Genomic DNA, 15,547 nt, shown 5'->3' with positions numbered 1-15,547 from the left:
TATTATTTACAATGACAAACTACCAAGATGCAAAAGGCCTCCTGCGGGGACAGGGACTGGGATAAAAAATAAAAAAAAGTAGGACAAAAAACACATCACGGCGAGACACCACAACACTACATAAAGAGAGACTTAAGACAACACAGAATGGTAGCAACACAACAACACGGTAGCAACACAAAATGGCAACAGCACAAAGATTGCGCACAGACAACAGCACAGCATAAAGACGGATGTTTCAGTTAGCTCCAGTTTGTAATGTATGTGGCCATTGGGGTGTTGTGTTGCTGCGGTTGTTTTACGTTGGCGTAGGCGTTCATTCTACAATGACATTATTGGTCATATCAAATATGGACAATTTCAAATACCGTTCAAATGATTTATGAAACTCCATTTTAATCTGTAATCAGCAGTTGAAACGACAACAAAGCGCACTCCCCGCCCCTTAAAGTAGTCAAAAGTGTTGTATTTGGTTCCATATTCCTAGCATGACTACATCAAGCTTGTGACTCTACAAACTTGTTGGATGCATGTGCAGTTTGCTTTGGTTGTGTTTCAAATTATTTTGGGCCCGATAAAAAGTATTCGTAAATAATGTATTGTGTCATTTTGGAGTCACCTTTATTGTTTGTAAGAATAGAATATGTTTCTGAACACTTCAATATTAATGTGAATGCTACCATGATTATGGATCATCCTGAATGAATTGTGAATAATGAGTGAGAAAGTTAGAGACAATCATGGTAGCATCCACATTAATGTAGACATTTTTAGAAACATATTATATTCTTATTTACAGTAAAAGTGACTCAAATGACACAATACATTATTTACCATTCATTTATATTGGGCATAAAATAATCTAAAACATAACCAAAACAAACTGCAAATGCATTCAACAACCTTGATGTAGTCATTGGGTGCTAGGAATATGGGACCAAATACAAAAATGTTGACTACTTTAATACATAAGTAAATTTGTTTAAATACTTTTAGTTCTATAAAATGAGGGGACTATGTACAAGAAGTGCTGTAATTTCTAAATGGTTCATCTGATATTTTCAAACTTTATTTAACTAGGCAAGTCAATTAAGAACAAATTCTTATTTTCAATAATAGCCTAGTGGGTTCACTGCCTTGTTCAGGGGAAGAACAACAGATTTTTACCTTTTCAGCTCAGGGATTCGATCTTGCAAGCTTCCGGTTACTAGTCCAACGCTCTAACCACTAGGCTACCTGCTGCCCTGGTGGTGGGCTGGTTTTTACATACTGTGTATTTATTTATTGTGAACACATTTCTGTTTTGTTGGTGGAATTCTTGGGATTTTTTTTAAATACGCAAACGCTGCTAAGTTCTAAACAGCAAACCAATCAAAACTTGTGTACTATCCGGGTACTATCCCTGTCCGATCACGTTCTCTGTACCTAAGGTACTAAACACAGCTGGTGACAGCTCGAAAGATATCACCTTTTAGTGAAGACTGTATTGCAAGGTATGTTATGTGTATGATATACTGTGTTGGCTAATATGCATATGCAGCTGTAACTGTACAAGCTGTAGCATACAAGACACACATCTTTCTATCTGTGTAACCTATATTTAACTAGGCAAGTCAGTTAAGAACAAAATCTTATTTACAATGACGGCCTACCCCGGCCAAACCCGGACGACGTTGGGCCAATTGTGCGCCGCCCTATGGGACTCCCAATCACGGCCGGATGTGATGCAGCTTGGATTTGAACCAGGGACAGCAGTGACGCAGGCTCCTGAGTGGCGCAGCGGTCTATCTACATGCTTTCATTTGGTTTTTATGCAAAGTACTGTATATGATCAAATGTTAATTTAAGCCTGCAGCTAGTTATTTGAAATTAGACATATAGTCAGCGAAAACATGATACAAAAATGTAATTCACTGACAAAAAGATAGCTAATGAAACACTAGCCTCCTGAGCTGGCAAATTGGCATTTACAGTAGCTGGCTAGGCTATTCAAACTGTAACATTGGCTTGCTTTCAATAAATTGGTTTAATGGTTAACGGATTTACTTCTTCATACGATCAAGACAATTTGTATTGCATGCTGCATATTTCAAGTGCACTCAAACAGATATTTATCTTATTTTCGTTTTTGGGAGCTAGATACAGTGCCTTCTGAAAATATTCATACTTCCTGTATACAACCCATTCCATATTTTGTTGTGTTACATCCTGAATTCAAAATGTATTAAATATTATTTTTTTTCACCCATCTGGACACAATACAATAATTACAAAGTGAAAATATATTTTCAGACATTTTAGCAAATTTATTGAGAATTAAATACAGAAATATTTAATTTACATAAGTATTCACAGTCAATAATTTGTAGAAGCACTTTTGGCCGCATTCGCATTCGATATGCTGATAAAATTTAGGGAGCATTGTTTTCAGATTAGCCTTGTTAAAATCCGCAGCTACAATAAATGCAGCCTCAGGATATGTGGTTTCCAGTTTACATAGAGTTCAATTAAGTTCTTTCAGGGCCGTCGAGGTGTCTGCTTGGGGGGGATATACACGACTGTGATTATAATCGAAGAGAATTCTCTTGGTAGATAATGAGGTCGGCATTTGATTGTAAGGAATTCTAGGTCAGGTGAACAAAAGGACTTGAGTCCCTGTATGTTGTTATAATCACACCACGACTCATTAATCATAAGGCATACACCCCCGTCCTTCTTCTTACCAGAGAGATGTTTGTTTCTGTCGGCGTGATGCGTGAAGAAACCAGGTGGCTGTACCGACTCTGATAACGTATCCCGAGTGAGCCATGTTTCCGTGAAACAGAGAATGTTACAATTACTGATGTCTCTCTGGAACGCAACCCTTACTCGGATTTCGTCTACCTTGTTATCAAGAGACTGGACATTGGCGAGTAGTATACTCGGAGCCTGTCCAGAAGACCACTCCGTCTGCCCCTACTGCGGCGCCGTTGTTTTGGGTCGCCTGCTGGGATCCGATCCATTGTCCTAGGTGGTGGACCAAACAGAGGATCCGCTTTAGGAAAGTCGTATTCCTGGTCATAATGTTGGTAAGTTGACGTTGCTCTTATATCCAATAGTTCCTCCCGGCTGTATGTAATAACACTTAAGATTTCAGGAGGCTGAAGAAATTTGGCTTGTCACCAAAAACACTCACAAACTTTTACAGATGCACAATCGAGAGCATCCTGTCGGGCTGTATCACCGCCTGGTACAGAAACTGCTCCGCCCACAACCGCAAGGCACTCCAGAGGGTAGTGAAGTCTGCACAACGCATCACCGGGGGCAAACTACCTGCCCTCGAGGACACCTACACCACCCGATGTCACAGGAAGGCCAAAAAGATCATCAAAGACAACAACCACCCGAGCCACTGCCTGTTCACCCATTATCATCCAGAAGGCGAGGTCAGTACAGGTGCATCAAAGCTGGGACCGATAGAGTGAAAAACAGCTTCTATCTCAAGGCCATCAGACTGTTAAACAGCCACCACTAACATTTAGTGGCTGCTGCCAACATACTGACTCAAATCTCTAGCCACTTTAATAATAAAAAATTGGATGTAATAAATGTATCACTAGTCACTTTAAACATTGCCACTTTATATAATGTTTACATACCCTACATTACTCATCTCATATGTATATACGGTACTCTATACCATCTACTGCATATTGCCTATGCCGTTCAGCCATCGCTCATCCATATATTTATATGTATGTTCTTATTCATTCCTTTACACTTGTGTGTAGGTCCATGTGTGTCCATGTGCATTGATAAGACAGCATTAACGATAAGTAATAAAATAAAGACGCCACTTCAACAAGCCTATTTCACGCCATAGCCTGCTAAATCTGCAAGATAACTTTTCTTTAATTTTGACTTCGACACAAATGAAAATGTGGCACTGAATCGCACATGGACTGATGTTTCAGCATTGTCTCAATGAAGAGTTCGACATTCGACTTTCCACGTGTGACATGCACGTGCATTTACAAGCCTGCTAGAGTTAGCGGCAGGCGGAAGAGCAATATCCACCTCCGTAGTACGGATGAAGCCTGAGCTGGAACAAGAAGCTAACTAAAGCTGGATAGCTTTAGAAAACCCTGAGTAGATCTCGCTTCAATCGTAGTATTTTTCCAGGGTTTTTCCAAGGTGTTTTGCAAACATGACCTTTGACCCCTGTCAGGTAACTATGCACCTGGGCAGTAGCGGTGCGTGGGTAAAATAACTGGGGAAGCCAAGCCAACCTATGTGTTGTGATAATTGAGTTGTTTGCTCTATAACCTGTTAGTTCATATGCCTTGCCACTGTGATATATAGACCTAAGGCCAGTAAAAATCTGCCACTGAACAAGGCAGTTAACCCACTGTTCGTAACTGACTTGCCTAGTCAAATAAAGGTAAAATAAATAAAGGCCAAGACAATAGGAATACACAGTGGCAGAATAAAGTCAACCACCTTTGTTTAATCACAAAACCGGAGAGTAACCTCTATCTGGTGAAGTTCACAAAGCATATTGCATGTAACAAACAGTTACATGACTTATAGCATGGTCAAGCAAGTTAACGTTTTCAACATTTTTGTACTACTTAACAACTATTGATTTAGAACCACAGGGAGTCACCGCAAGTAGTAAAGAAAACAGGAGCTGCCTCCAATATTCCAGCAGCATTTCAACATCATCAAATCACCTATGCTTAGTCTAATATAGTGACAACTAAAAGATACCAGTTTTAGGCCACCTGCTTAAAATGCTTGCTCGCTAGCCTAACTTCCTTTCATGGGCAACAATGAGCCAGCTAGTTAACATTAGCCCACTACATCTAGCTACATATTGAACTTCCATCCTCTCAAGCCAGGGGCACAATGTAGGAATTTATGGTTGGATCAGAATCGCCGTTATAATAGCCAGTACAGAGAATTAAGTAAATCCACAAGTCCAAATCCCTATCACCATCCATGACTAATTTAGAAAAGCTAGCGAGCAACCGGAGGAGAACGACAAGGACACACAAGGCAACAATTCAAGTTTTTTTCTGTCAATGACGTTTTGTTTTTGATGTGATTGGAACTGGCTTCCCTTGACACTTTTTTGGGTGCGCCAGGACCATTCACAGTTGAGCTCGCTCAGTTTAGCTCAATGCTGATTGTCTATTATTTTATATATTTTTTTTTATCAAGGGAGGCCAAATGCTTGCTGGCTCCCTTTGCATTCAATGCTACGGGCAGCAACAATGTCATACTCTTTTTGACCAGACACACCAGATAGATGGGCTACACATGCAGAGACAGAGGGGTGCTTTTTCGCCCGATCGGAAGCTTTCTCCAGTGATATACATTTAGCCTCTTGCGGATTGAAAGAAAATTATGAAACACAGAGACAAAAATAAAAAAGATATAAAAAAATTTGGGGGGTGGGTGGGGGCAGGTTTGTACATTTTGGGGGTAATCCTGGCTTCTCTTGGCATCCATGAATACACGCCACGCCACTGCACCGTGGTCAGGTTTGTGAGATGGGGGCGTGTAGATACTTACTGAGGTCATGACGGTTCAAGGGTGGAGCAGGGAAGCTCTCTCACAGAGCTCAAACTGGTTTCAAACAAATATATTTTCAGACCAACTTAACAGACTATAGGTCTTGACATATCAATCTGGTAGATAAACCACTCTCTTATCATGTAACTAGTAGCTTTCTGTTACTGGTTTAAACGTTGTATTACTGCTGTTCCTAATCTAGAATATCCTGAGGCGATAGTGTGTTTGCCTCCCTCAACAATGTATTATCTTATAACTCAAAACAGAGATGGGCCTATGGAATTTTGTGGTGAAATATATACGTTCTTCGTTAATATTACATAACTGCCTTGTGCTTGAGGCAATCTGAACCTTTGACCTTAGTGTTTAAACATTTTTCTTGATGTCACAACCAAATTAGAAAGACTTTGTCTTGTCTAAACTACACAAACTCTGTGACCATAAAATAGCATTAAGAACACAATGTACAGTTGAAGTCGGAAGTTTACATACACCTTAGCCAAATACATTTAAACTCTGTTTTTCACAATTCCTGACATTTAATCCTAGTATAAATTCCCTGTCTTAGGTCAGTTAGGATCACCACTTTATTTTAAGAATGTGAAATGTCAGAATAATAGTAGAGAGAATGATTTAATTTCAGTTTTTATTTCTTTCATCACATTCCCAGTGGGTCAGAAGTTTACATACACTCAATTAGTATTTGGTAGCATTCCCTTTAAATTGTTTAACTTGGGTCAAATGTTTCGGGTAGCCTTCCACAAGCATCCCACAATAAGTTGGGTGAATTTAGGCCCATTCCTCCTGACAGAGCTGGTGTAACTGAGTCAGGTTTGTATGCCTCCTTGCTCGCACATGCTTTTTCAGTTCTGCCCACATATTTTCTATAGGATTGAGGTCAGGGCTTTGTGATGGCCACTCCAATACCTTGACCTTGTTGTCCTGAAGCCATTTTGCCACAACTTTGGAAGTATGCTTGAGGTCATTGTCCATTTGGAAGACCCATTTGCGACCAAGCTTTAACTTCCTGACTGATGTCTTGAGATGTTGCTTCAATATATCCACATAATTTTCCTGTCTCATGATGCCATCTATTTTGTGAAGTGCACCAGTCCCTCCTGCAGCAAAGCACACCCACAATAATGATGCTGCCACCCCCGTGCTTCACGGTTGGGATGGTGTTCTTTGGCTTGCAAGCCTCCCCCTTTTTCCTCCAAACATAACGATGGTCATTATGGCCAAACAGTTCTATTTTTGTTTCATCAGACCAGAGGACATTTCTCCAAACAGTATGATCTTTGTCCCCATGTGCAGTTGCAAACCGTAGTCTGGCTTTTATATGGCGGTTTTGGTGCAGTGGCTTCTTCCTTGCTGAGTGGCCTTTCAGGTTATGTCGATATAGGACTCATTTTACTGTGGATATAGATACTTTTGTAACTGTTTCCTCCAGCATCTTCACAAGGTCCTTTGCTGTTGTTCTGGGATTGATTTTCACTTTTCACACCATCGTACGTTCAACTACGTTCAACTCTAGGAGACAGTGGTGGGTTTATATTACCTTAGAAATTAAATTAAAGTATAGTGGCTGAAGGTCTACTTAGGTAGAGTGACAAATGGGATGAGTGGAGGCCAATCACCCCATCCCAATCCCCCGGCTCAAGCCCCTCTCCATTCTCACCATGTCACAAAAACATTTCACAAAAATGACATTGTAGTATAATTAAGTAATTCCTTTTCTCTCTCCCAAACCAAATCCATCCTTCTCCACCACCCCTTCCCAGTTCTCCCCCATCCTCTGCGTTCCCTTCCATACCCACAGCACTGCTGGGAATCGTAGTTGAGACTTGATTGTTTTTTCCTCCAGTAACTGTCTAATCGGAATGAATTGTTTACATTTTTTCCTCAGTTTAGCAGACAGATCCTAGATGAATCAAATTGACTGGTCGTGGATTTTAATCTCCTTTCCTTCCTGTGCCTTCAGAATATTGACTTTGGTCTGATAGTTCCACATCTTAAAGATTACCATGCAAGGGTATTTAGCTTTCTTCTGTTTCACACTGATCTGATGGCATCGCTCCAGGTCCTTCGGTGATACATCCATGCCAAGCTCCTCCGATAGCAGCTTGATCACGTAACTGGAAAGGTCTCCTTTTGCCTCATCTTCCGGTAGGTAGAATATTCTCATATTGTTTTGTCTCATTCTGTTTTCTTGCTGGTTCAATTCATCATCTAAAGTTTGCATTTTGTTGACCTCTTCGTCCACATGCCGGCCCTGTATATGCATATCTGACATGATAGACTCTACTTTCCTTTCGAGCAAATCAAAATGTTTAAATTCGAACAGTTTTTTTGGGGGGGGTGAACATTGAGAGCATTTTAGCTATGTTTTCCTGAATATCATTTAGCTGTTCGTTGCTTTCATTTGCATCTCCAAGTAGTTTTTTTGTCTTTTTCCTCTAAGGGAAGCCATGGTTTGTTGGGTTCGAGGCGCATCGTCGCTTTTCCCACAGATTGGTTCACTCTTGAATTGAATGTTAATTTCTCTACCATAAGCTGCCTCCAACGTCGTTATAGAGAATTTGGCAGTACATCCAACCGGCCTCTCAACCACAGACCATGTGTATGGCGTCATGTGGGTGAGCGGTTTTCTGATGTGAACAGAGTGCCGCATGGTAGCGGTGGGATTATGGTATGGGCAGGCATAAACTATGGACAAGTACCACCCATATTCTGAAATTCCATTTATGTCCCAGTCAATTCAGAAAGTAAACAAAGGAGCAATTCCTACTTTTCTGGTATTGAAAATAATTGAATTAGAATTGGAATATTTGTGTACTTCCTGAATCCAGTTTATTGTTGTATATTTACTAAAAAAATATAGTTCAGCTGTAAAAATATATATATTTTTACCATTTTGTGCCGTAAGAGCATCTAAAGTATCCTATAAGTTTAAATGCAATTGCAAGGGAGGCATGCCAAGTTCATTTGCCGGATGGGCCAAAAAGTACCCAAGTGCTTTGCGTTACAGCCTTAATTCTAAAATGGATTAAATCGTTTTTTTCCCTCATCAATCTACACACACTACCCCATAATGACAAAGCGAAAACAGGTTTTTAGACATATTTGCACATGTATTCCAAATTAAAAACTGAAATACCTGTAATGTATTCCGCCCTTTGCTATGAGCTCAGGTGCATCCTGTTTCCATTGATCATCCTTGAGATGTTTCTACAACTTAATTGGAGTCCACCGGTGGAAAATGTACTTGATTGGACATGATTTGTTAGAGGCACACACCTGTCTATATAAGGTCCCACATTTGACAATGCATGTCAGAGTAAAAACTAAGCCAAGAGGTCGAAGGAATTTTCCGTAGAGCTCCAAGACAGGATTGTGTCGAGGCACAGCTCTGGGGAAGGGTACCAAAATATTTCTGCAGCATTGAAAGTCTCCAAGAACACAGTGGTCTCCTCCATTCTTTAATGGAAGTAGTTTGGAACCAGAGCGTTCAGGACTTCAGACTGGGGGCGAAGGTTCACCTTCCAACAGGACAACAACCCTAAGCACACAGCCAAGACAAAGCAGGAGTGGCTTCGGGACAATGTCCTTGAGTGACCCAGCCAGAGCCTGGGCTTGAACCCGATCGACCGTCTCTGGAGAGGCAGCGACGCTCCCCATCCAACCTGACAGCGCTTGAGAGGATCTGCAGAGAAGGGGAGAAACTCCCTAAATACAGGTCTGCCAAGCTTGTAGCGCTATACCCAAGAAGACTCGAGGCTGTAATCGCTGCCAAAGGTGCTTCAACAAAGTACTGAATAAAGGGTCTGAATACTTGTCATATTTCAGTTTTTCATTTGATAAATTTGCTAAAATTTCTAAACCTGTTTTCTCTTTGCCATTATGGGGTATTGTGTGTAGATTGATGGAAAAAAACGATTTAATTAATCTTAGAATAAGGCAATAACGTAACAAAATGTGGAAAAAGTCAAGGGGTCTGAATACTTTCCCGAAAGCACTGTAGCTAAACACTAATTCAGAATTATATTACTGTACAAATTTACTGTATGACTGAAATCTACCACAAAATGAATAGCAATGGCTGATGGTGTAATTTCATGTTTTCACAAGTTGAATCACATGATATCACACGAAGTTTCACATATGACACCATGTAAAAACTTATTTTGGGCGCACACTTCTGAAGTGTGCCAAAAAAAACACATGATTTCACTTGTGAAAAACGTGGAAATGTCACGTGAAATCATGTGGTTTTTCCATAAGGGAAGACCTGACAATTGGTCTTTGCTTAAGTAAGTATTTACCACAAGCTGTGTGTGTATGGGTTTCTTCTTTCCCATGTTCAATTTACACCAAAGAGTACATTGAGTCTCGGAACGATGCTGCTAAAATGATTACACCACATGATATTTCAACTACTGAAGATAACAGCGAGTACGACAGACCTACAGATTAGGCATCACATCCTAAAATAGACCTCTTAGTTGCCATGGTCACCTAAACCTCTTTACCTTTTGTTACGTCTGTAGGCTTGAGAACAGCTGGAGATGTTACAGCTTCAAATGCTTTAATTAAGATATCGCGTTTTATTTTAGTCTAATTTCAGCTGGTGTTTGTCTGTTATTTACTAAGCAATAATGTAGTAACAATGAGTACTTGCTATTAGTTGCTTTTAAACACAGTTCACTACAGGTACGAAATGGTAAGTCATATTGTTTATTCTTTACATCATTATGTAAATAAATACTCCTTTCACATGGCTATACCATTTACTTCACCTCCTCAGTCTTGCCATAGATTAGCCTACTCAGGCATCACAATATAGATTAGAATGCAAATAAAATTGACAACCCAGAAAGTGCTTTTCTAAATGTTTCATAACTCACAGCTAGAATTGCATCGCTGCCATATGTTGCACGCAGCTTCTTGCCAAAGGCTTTGAATGGAAACATATATTAAATATGTTTTAAAGAATGCGGAAGCATGTTTGGAGTCCCGTTGGACTCTGTTTAAAAAAAAAAGATTTTACCAAAAATGAAACCTCTGCGATACTGGAGTGAGGTCAATAGATGAAACATGTTTTGATGTGCCCTTGAGCAAGGCTTTAACCCTCATTGCTCCTCTAATTTGCTCTGGATAAGAGTGTCTGCTAAATGACTAAAATGTTAGTAGCTTAACTAGACAGCATACATCTATGATAAAACACAATTGTATTGTATCTTTGTTTGGGTTGGCATGGTTATTTAAAAAAATATTTAGTACAAATATGTAAATGTTTTCCTATTGGGCTATCTGCTTATCTGAAAAGATTGATTCTAATATTTTACTTTGCAATAATTTACAATTAGCATTATTGTATTCTTGTTTCTATTCTGTCACAATGCGTAATAATGCATGTTGTCCATTTTTTTCATTACTAATAAAGTTAACACATTTCAAAATGATAACGACGTTAGATGAATGTGATCTAATAACATGAAATAGGCCACAGTTGTTGCTGTTGTCTTACATGTAAAGATTTGAAAATGTGTCCGGAGGATGTGTGGTTAGAGAGAGAACATTGCTATATGATCGTAACATTGATTAGTTATGGCCTTTTTCAAAGACAAGTCTTGCATCCTCCACTTCAACAAGGCTAACAGGATGAACACCAGAGAACAATTAGTCCGGCAGGTAGGTTAAATAATTGTTCCATTAAATAATACAAGTATCAAACTTGGTACACTAATACTAGATACTTTCTGATACTAGATACCTGCAGATAATATAGATATTAATTCTAAAAAGTACTGTTAAGACCTTAATAGGGGTCATAATGAGTTCATTTTGACCATAGTCCAGGATAAAATTTCAGCATGCTCCTAATGATTTCTAAATATTGTGTCATCTGTGGATTAGAATGATGTATAACATGTAGCAAAACAGGGCTTCATAATAAATCATGGTAGCCTTAGTATGTGTCCCACACATCCCATTAAAAAAGGTAGTTCTATTGAAATGGCTTCATGTCCATCTGCATAACAGCCTGAATATAATAGCATACTTTTAAAGTTACTGTAAGACCAAAAAACGCCATGTCAATTCTAATAAGATTTAAGGATGATTGTGCTGAATGGTCATGTTTTTTTCTCATGATGCAGCCAAAACTAAACCAGTGTGTGCCATAGGATGAACGTGCTCTGATGGAAACAATACAGGCAGGCTAGTCTGTAGCTTGTTGACATCATCTGCTCAAAGTGCATTTACTCACATCCCTCGAGAAGATCTGAATGCATATTCTGATGAAACTGAGTGAGATCAAATGTTTATGGTTGGTTGAGAAATTATAACCTTATATTATTTTTTTTTGCCGCTCCGGCACCTTTAATAAAATAGCACTACACCACTGAGTATAATAAGTTACACCTGGAATGGCACTAAAGCTAGACATCTTTGTTTAGACGTTTATTTGCTTTTTGTAAAGGCTGAAAGGACTCCTCATCAAAGCATTTCTAATGGACATAATATTTGGTTCTTATCTGCTGGACCAAATCTTATGACTTGAAACACCATGACCCTGGCCAACAATAAATGTGTGATCAAGTCAACTACTGTGTATGTAGTGATTACTAATGATTGAACCAGTGATTCTGCATCTGATAGACTGAGTATTGAGTGATATGAATGGATGCAGTTGGCCTATATTGACTAGAGCCTACAGCCATAATTGAGAGCTGTAGAACAGAACCCAATGCAATTAGCCAAGCATCAGACTGTTTTTGTTGATGTTGCCAAATGTTTTGGATCCTATCTGAAACTCTCACTCACTCACACACAATGTTACTTGATTTCAAGTATGCATCGTAGCCTACTAAACAGGGAATTCAAGAAAACCCTGTGGGAGAGTTAAGTAGGCAAAATAGGCCTACGTTGTACATCTCCTTTAAGTGTTCCTGAAACTTGAATTATCTGTGTAAGACTAAACGTGAACTTAAGAAGGATTTGTGAGCATAAGAGCTCCATTCGCAAACCTAATGAAAAACCACCTGTTGCCAGGCATTTCAAAAGCCATAATTATGAACTAAGTGCCTTACGTTATATGGTCATTGAATGGTGAAGGTGAGACATATGGGAGGAGATGGGTATAAATGACTTCTCCAAAAGAGAGATGTATTGCATAGGCTGCTTGGGCACTCTTGCCCCAGCAGGTCTCAGTGAGGAATGTTTCTTTCCTTATTTTTTTGTAGGCTATAAATAGGTTGGCTGAAAATACTCTGCTAACATTTAGGCTTTATTGTGTGTTTGCGTATAGATTTTGTATTTATTTATTTGATTTTCATGCCCCCCCCCCCACAGCTCCCTCTGCTGGGATCTTTTGATTGGGCCATTACTGACTTTGTGAATCTATAAGTATGCCCACCTGTGTGTGGCCTGTATTATTGTTGTAACATTGATTGCCATTGCGTCTTATGCACGCTGAAGAAGAGCTCATACCCCAAACGTTAGTGCAGAAATATAAATGTTAATTTAAGTTTATTCACCAGAGTGCTGTCCTATTTCAGATACTTTTGTATATATAGTGTATGTGAAAACACCTTCAAATATGTGGATTCAGCTATTTCAGCCACACCCGTTGCTGACAGGTATATAAAATTGAGCACACAGCCATGCTTTCTCCACAGACAAACATTAGCAGTAGAATGGCCTTACTGATGAGCTCAGTGACTTTCAATGTAGCACCGTCATAGCATGCTACCTTTCAAACAAGTCAATTCATACAATTTCTGCCCTGCTAGAGCTGCCCCGGTCAACTGTGTGCTGTTATTGTGAAGTAGAAACGTCTAGGAGCAACAATGGCTCAGCTGCAAAGTGGTAGACCACACAAGCTCACAGAACAGGACCGACGAGAACACTCACTACCGAGTTCCAAACTGCCTCTGGAAGCAATGTCAGCACAATAACTGTTCATTGGGAACTTCATGAAATGGGATTCCATGGCCTAGCAGCCACAATGCCAAGCATCGGCTGGAGTGGTGTGAAGCTCGCCGCCATTGGACTCATTGGAGTGATGAATGACACTTTACCATCTGGCAGTCCGACAGATGAGTCTGGGTTTGGCAGATGCCAGGAGAACGCTACCTGCCCGAATGCATATTGCCAACTGTAAAGTTTGGTGGAGGAGGAATAATTGTCTGGGGCTGTTTGTCATAGTTTGGGCTAGGCCCCTTAGTTCCAGTGAAGGGAAATCTTAATGCTACAGCATACAATGACACTCTAGACGATTCTCTGCTTCAAACTTTGCGGCAACATTTTGGGGAAGGCCCTTTCCTGTTTCAGAATGACATTTTGTGCCCCCGTGCACAAAGTGAGGTCCATACAGAAATGGTTTGTTGAGATCGGTGTGGAAGAACTTGACTGGCCTGCACAGAGCCCTGACCTCAACCCCATCGAACACCTTTGGGTTGAATTGGAACACTGACTGCGAGCCAGGCCTAATTGCCCAACATCAGTGCCCGACCTCACTAATGCTCTTGTAGCTGAATGGAAGCAAGTCCCCGCAGCAATGTTCCAACGTCTAGGGGAAAGCCTTCCCAGAAGAGTGGAGGCTGTTATAGCGGCAAAGGGGGGGACCAACTCCATATTAATGCCCAAGATTTTGGAATGAGATGTTCGACGAACAGGTGTCCACATACTTTTGGTCATGTAGTGTAAGTAGGCCTAAGGTTTTGTTTAGTCTACATTTTGCCTGGCACTTGCACTTCATAGGTTAGGCTACTTAAAGCAGCTATCAGCAGTTGAAACAATAACAAAGCGAATTCCCCACCCGTTTTCGTAACAAGCTGGGGGATGGGGCTGGAGAAATGTAACCACTCTAAAATTCATAGACAGAGCAATGTATGCAAGGACTGACCATACATTTTTTTTTACATTTACTTAGTTTACAAGCATTGGAGTGAACCATTTTGGGGTCCTGATGGGGTATGACAGTTGAACTAACCCCATTAGGCATTTATAAGTTATATTCTTCAAGAATCAATTAGTTCATATCATCAATTTCAAGTCCAAAAATGGATGTATCAACTTCAGATTGCCCCTTTAAGTTACATAGATGGAATAGCTTAAACACAGGCAAAAGTTCACACCTAATTTTGTGTCTCAAGCAGCCTACCAGTCGGGCAGTATGCTATCCTAAAGGAATGATCTCATCTTCGTGTCCCAATCTCTTTATTGACTGCGGGTGCTAGGGGATATTGTAAATGAGTCATGTAACAGTAGGTTAAATAAAATAGGGTTCAAGTGTAAATCCATTCCAACATGTTTATTACAATTTATTACAATGTAATAAATAGATAAATAATACAGAGCGGTTCCGCATGATGCCTACCCTTAGCCATATAACGTTAGCGCATAACCATTGCTGCCTTTGTAGCATTTGCGCAAAAGTTTTATTCACGCCTATGTAGGTGGAGATTTCTGTACATATTTTTGCCTATACTTACTATTAAATTACTACTAATACAGAGTCCAACCACCTTAGACTACAACGTTGGGCATTGCGGTGCTATAGGCTACTATTTCCTGAAACTAGCGTGCGTTTCCGTCAAAAACGGTTTTGTCCTCCACAATACCAAAATTATTGTAATTGCTCCTACTTCCACACAACAGTGAACGGAAAAAAGGTTACAATCCAAAGTGGATAGTTGAAACTGAAGACGTCTCCAAAAAGTAGTAGGGTTGCGCATAAAATAAAAAAAACAAAGCATCTAATCACAGGCAAACCACCTACCTATCGCCTGATTTATAGATCAAATCTCTTTACGCAAAAGCTTGCTCGTGTCCATCCTCGTGAACGAGCTCATTTTCTTCGAGGTCTATATAGAATGGTCAGGTGACCTTGTATTTGGACAGTTACACTAAAGAGGTATAATAGACCAAGAATGAAATAGTTTTCATAGTTCAAATCCATGTCTCCGTTTATTTTTGAAACTTAATC

This window comes from Salvelinus namaycush, chromosome 11 (genome assembly GCF_016432855.1).
Source record: "Salvelinus namaycush isolate Seneca chromosome 11, SaNama_1.0, whole genome shotgun sequence".
NCBI lineage: Eukaryota > Metazoa > Chordata > Actinopteri > Salmoniformes > Salmonidae > Salvelinus > Salvelinus namaycush.
This window is presented reverse-complemented; position numbering follows the sequence as displayed.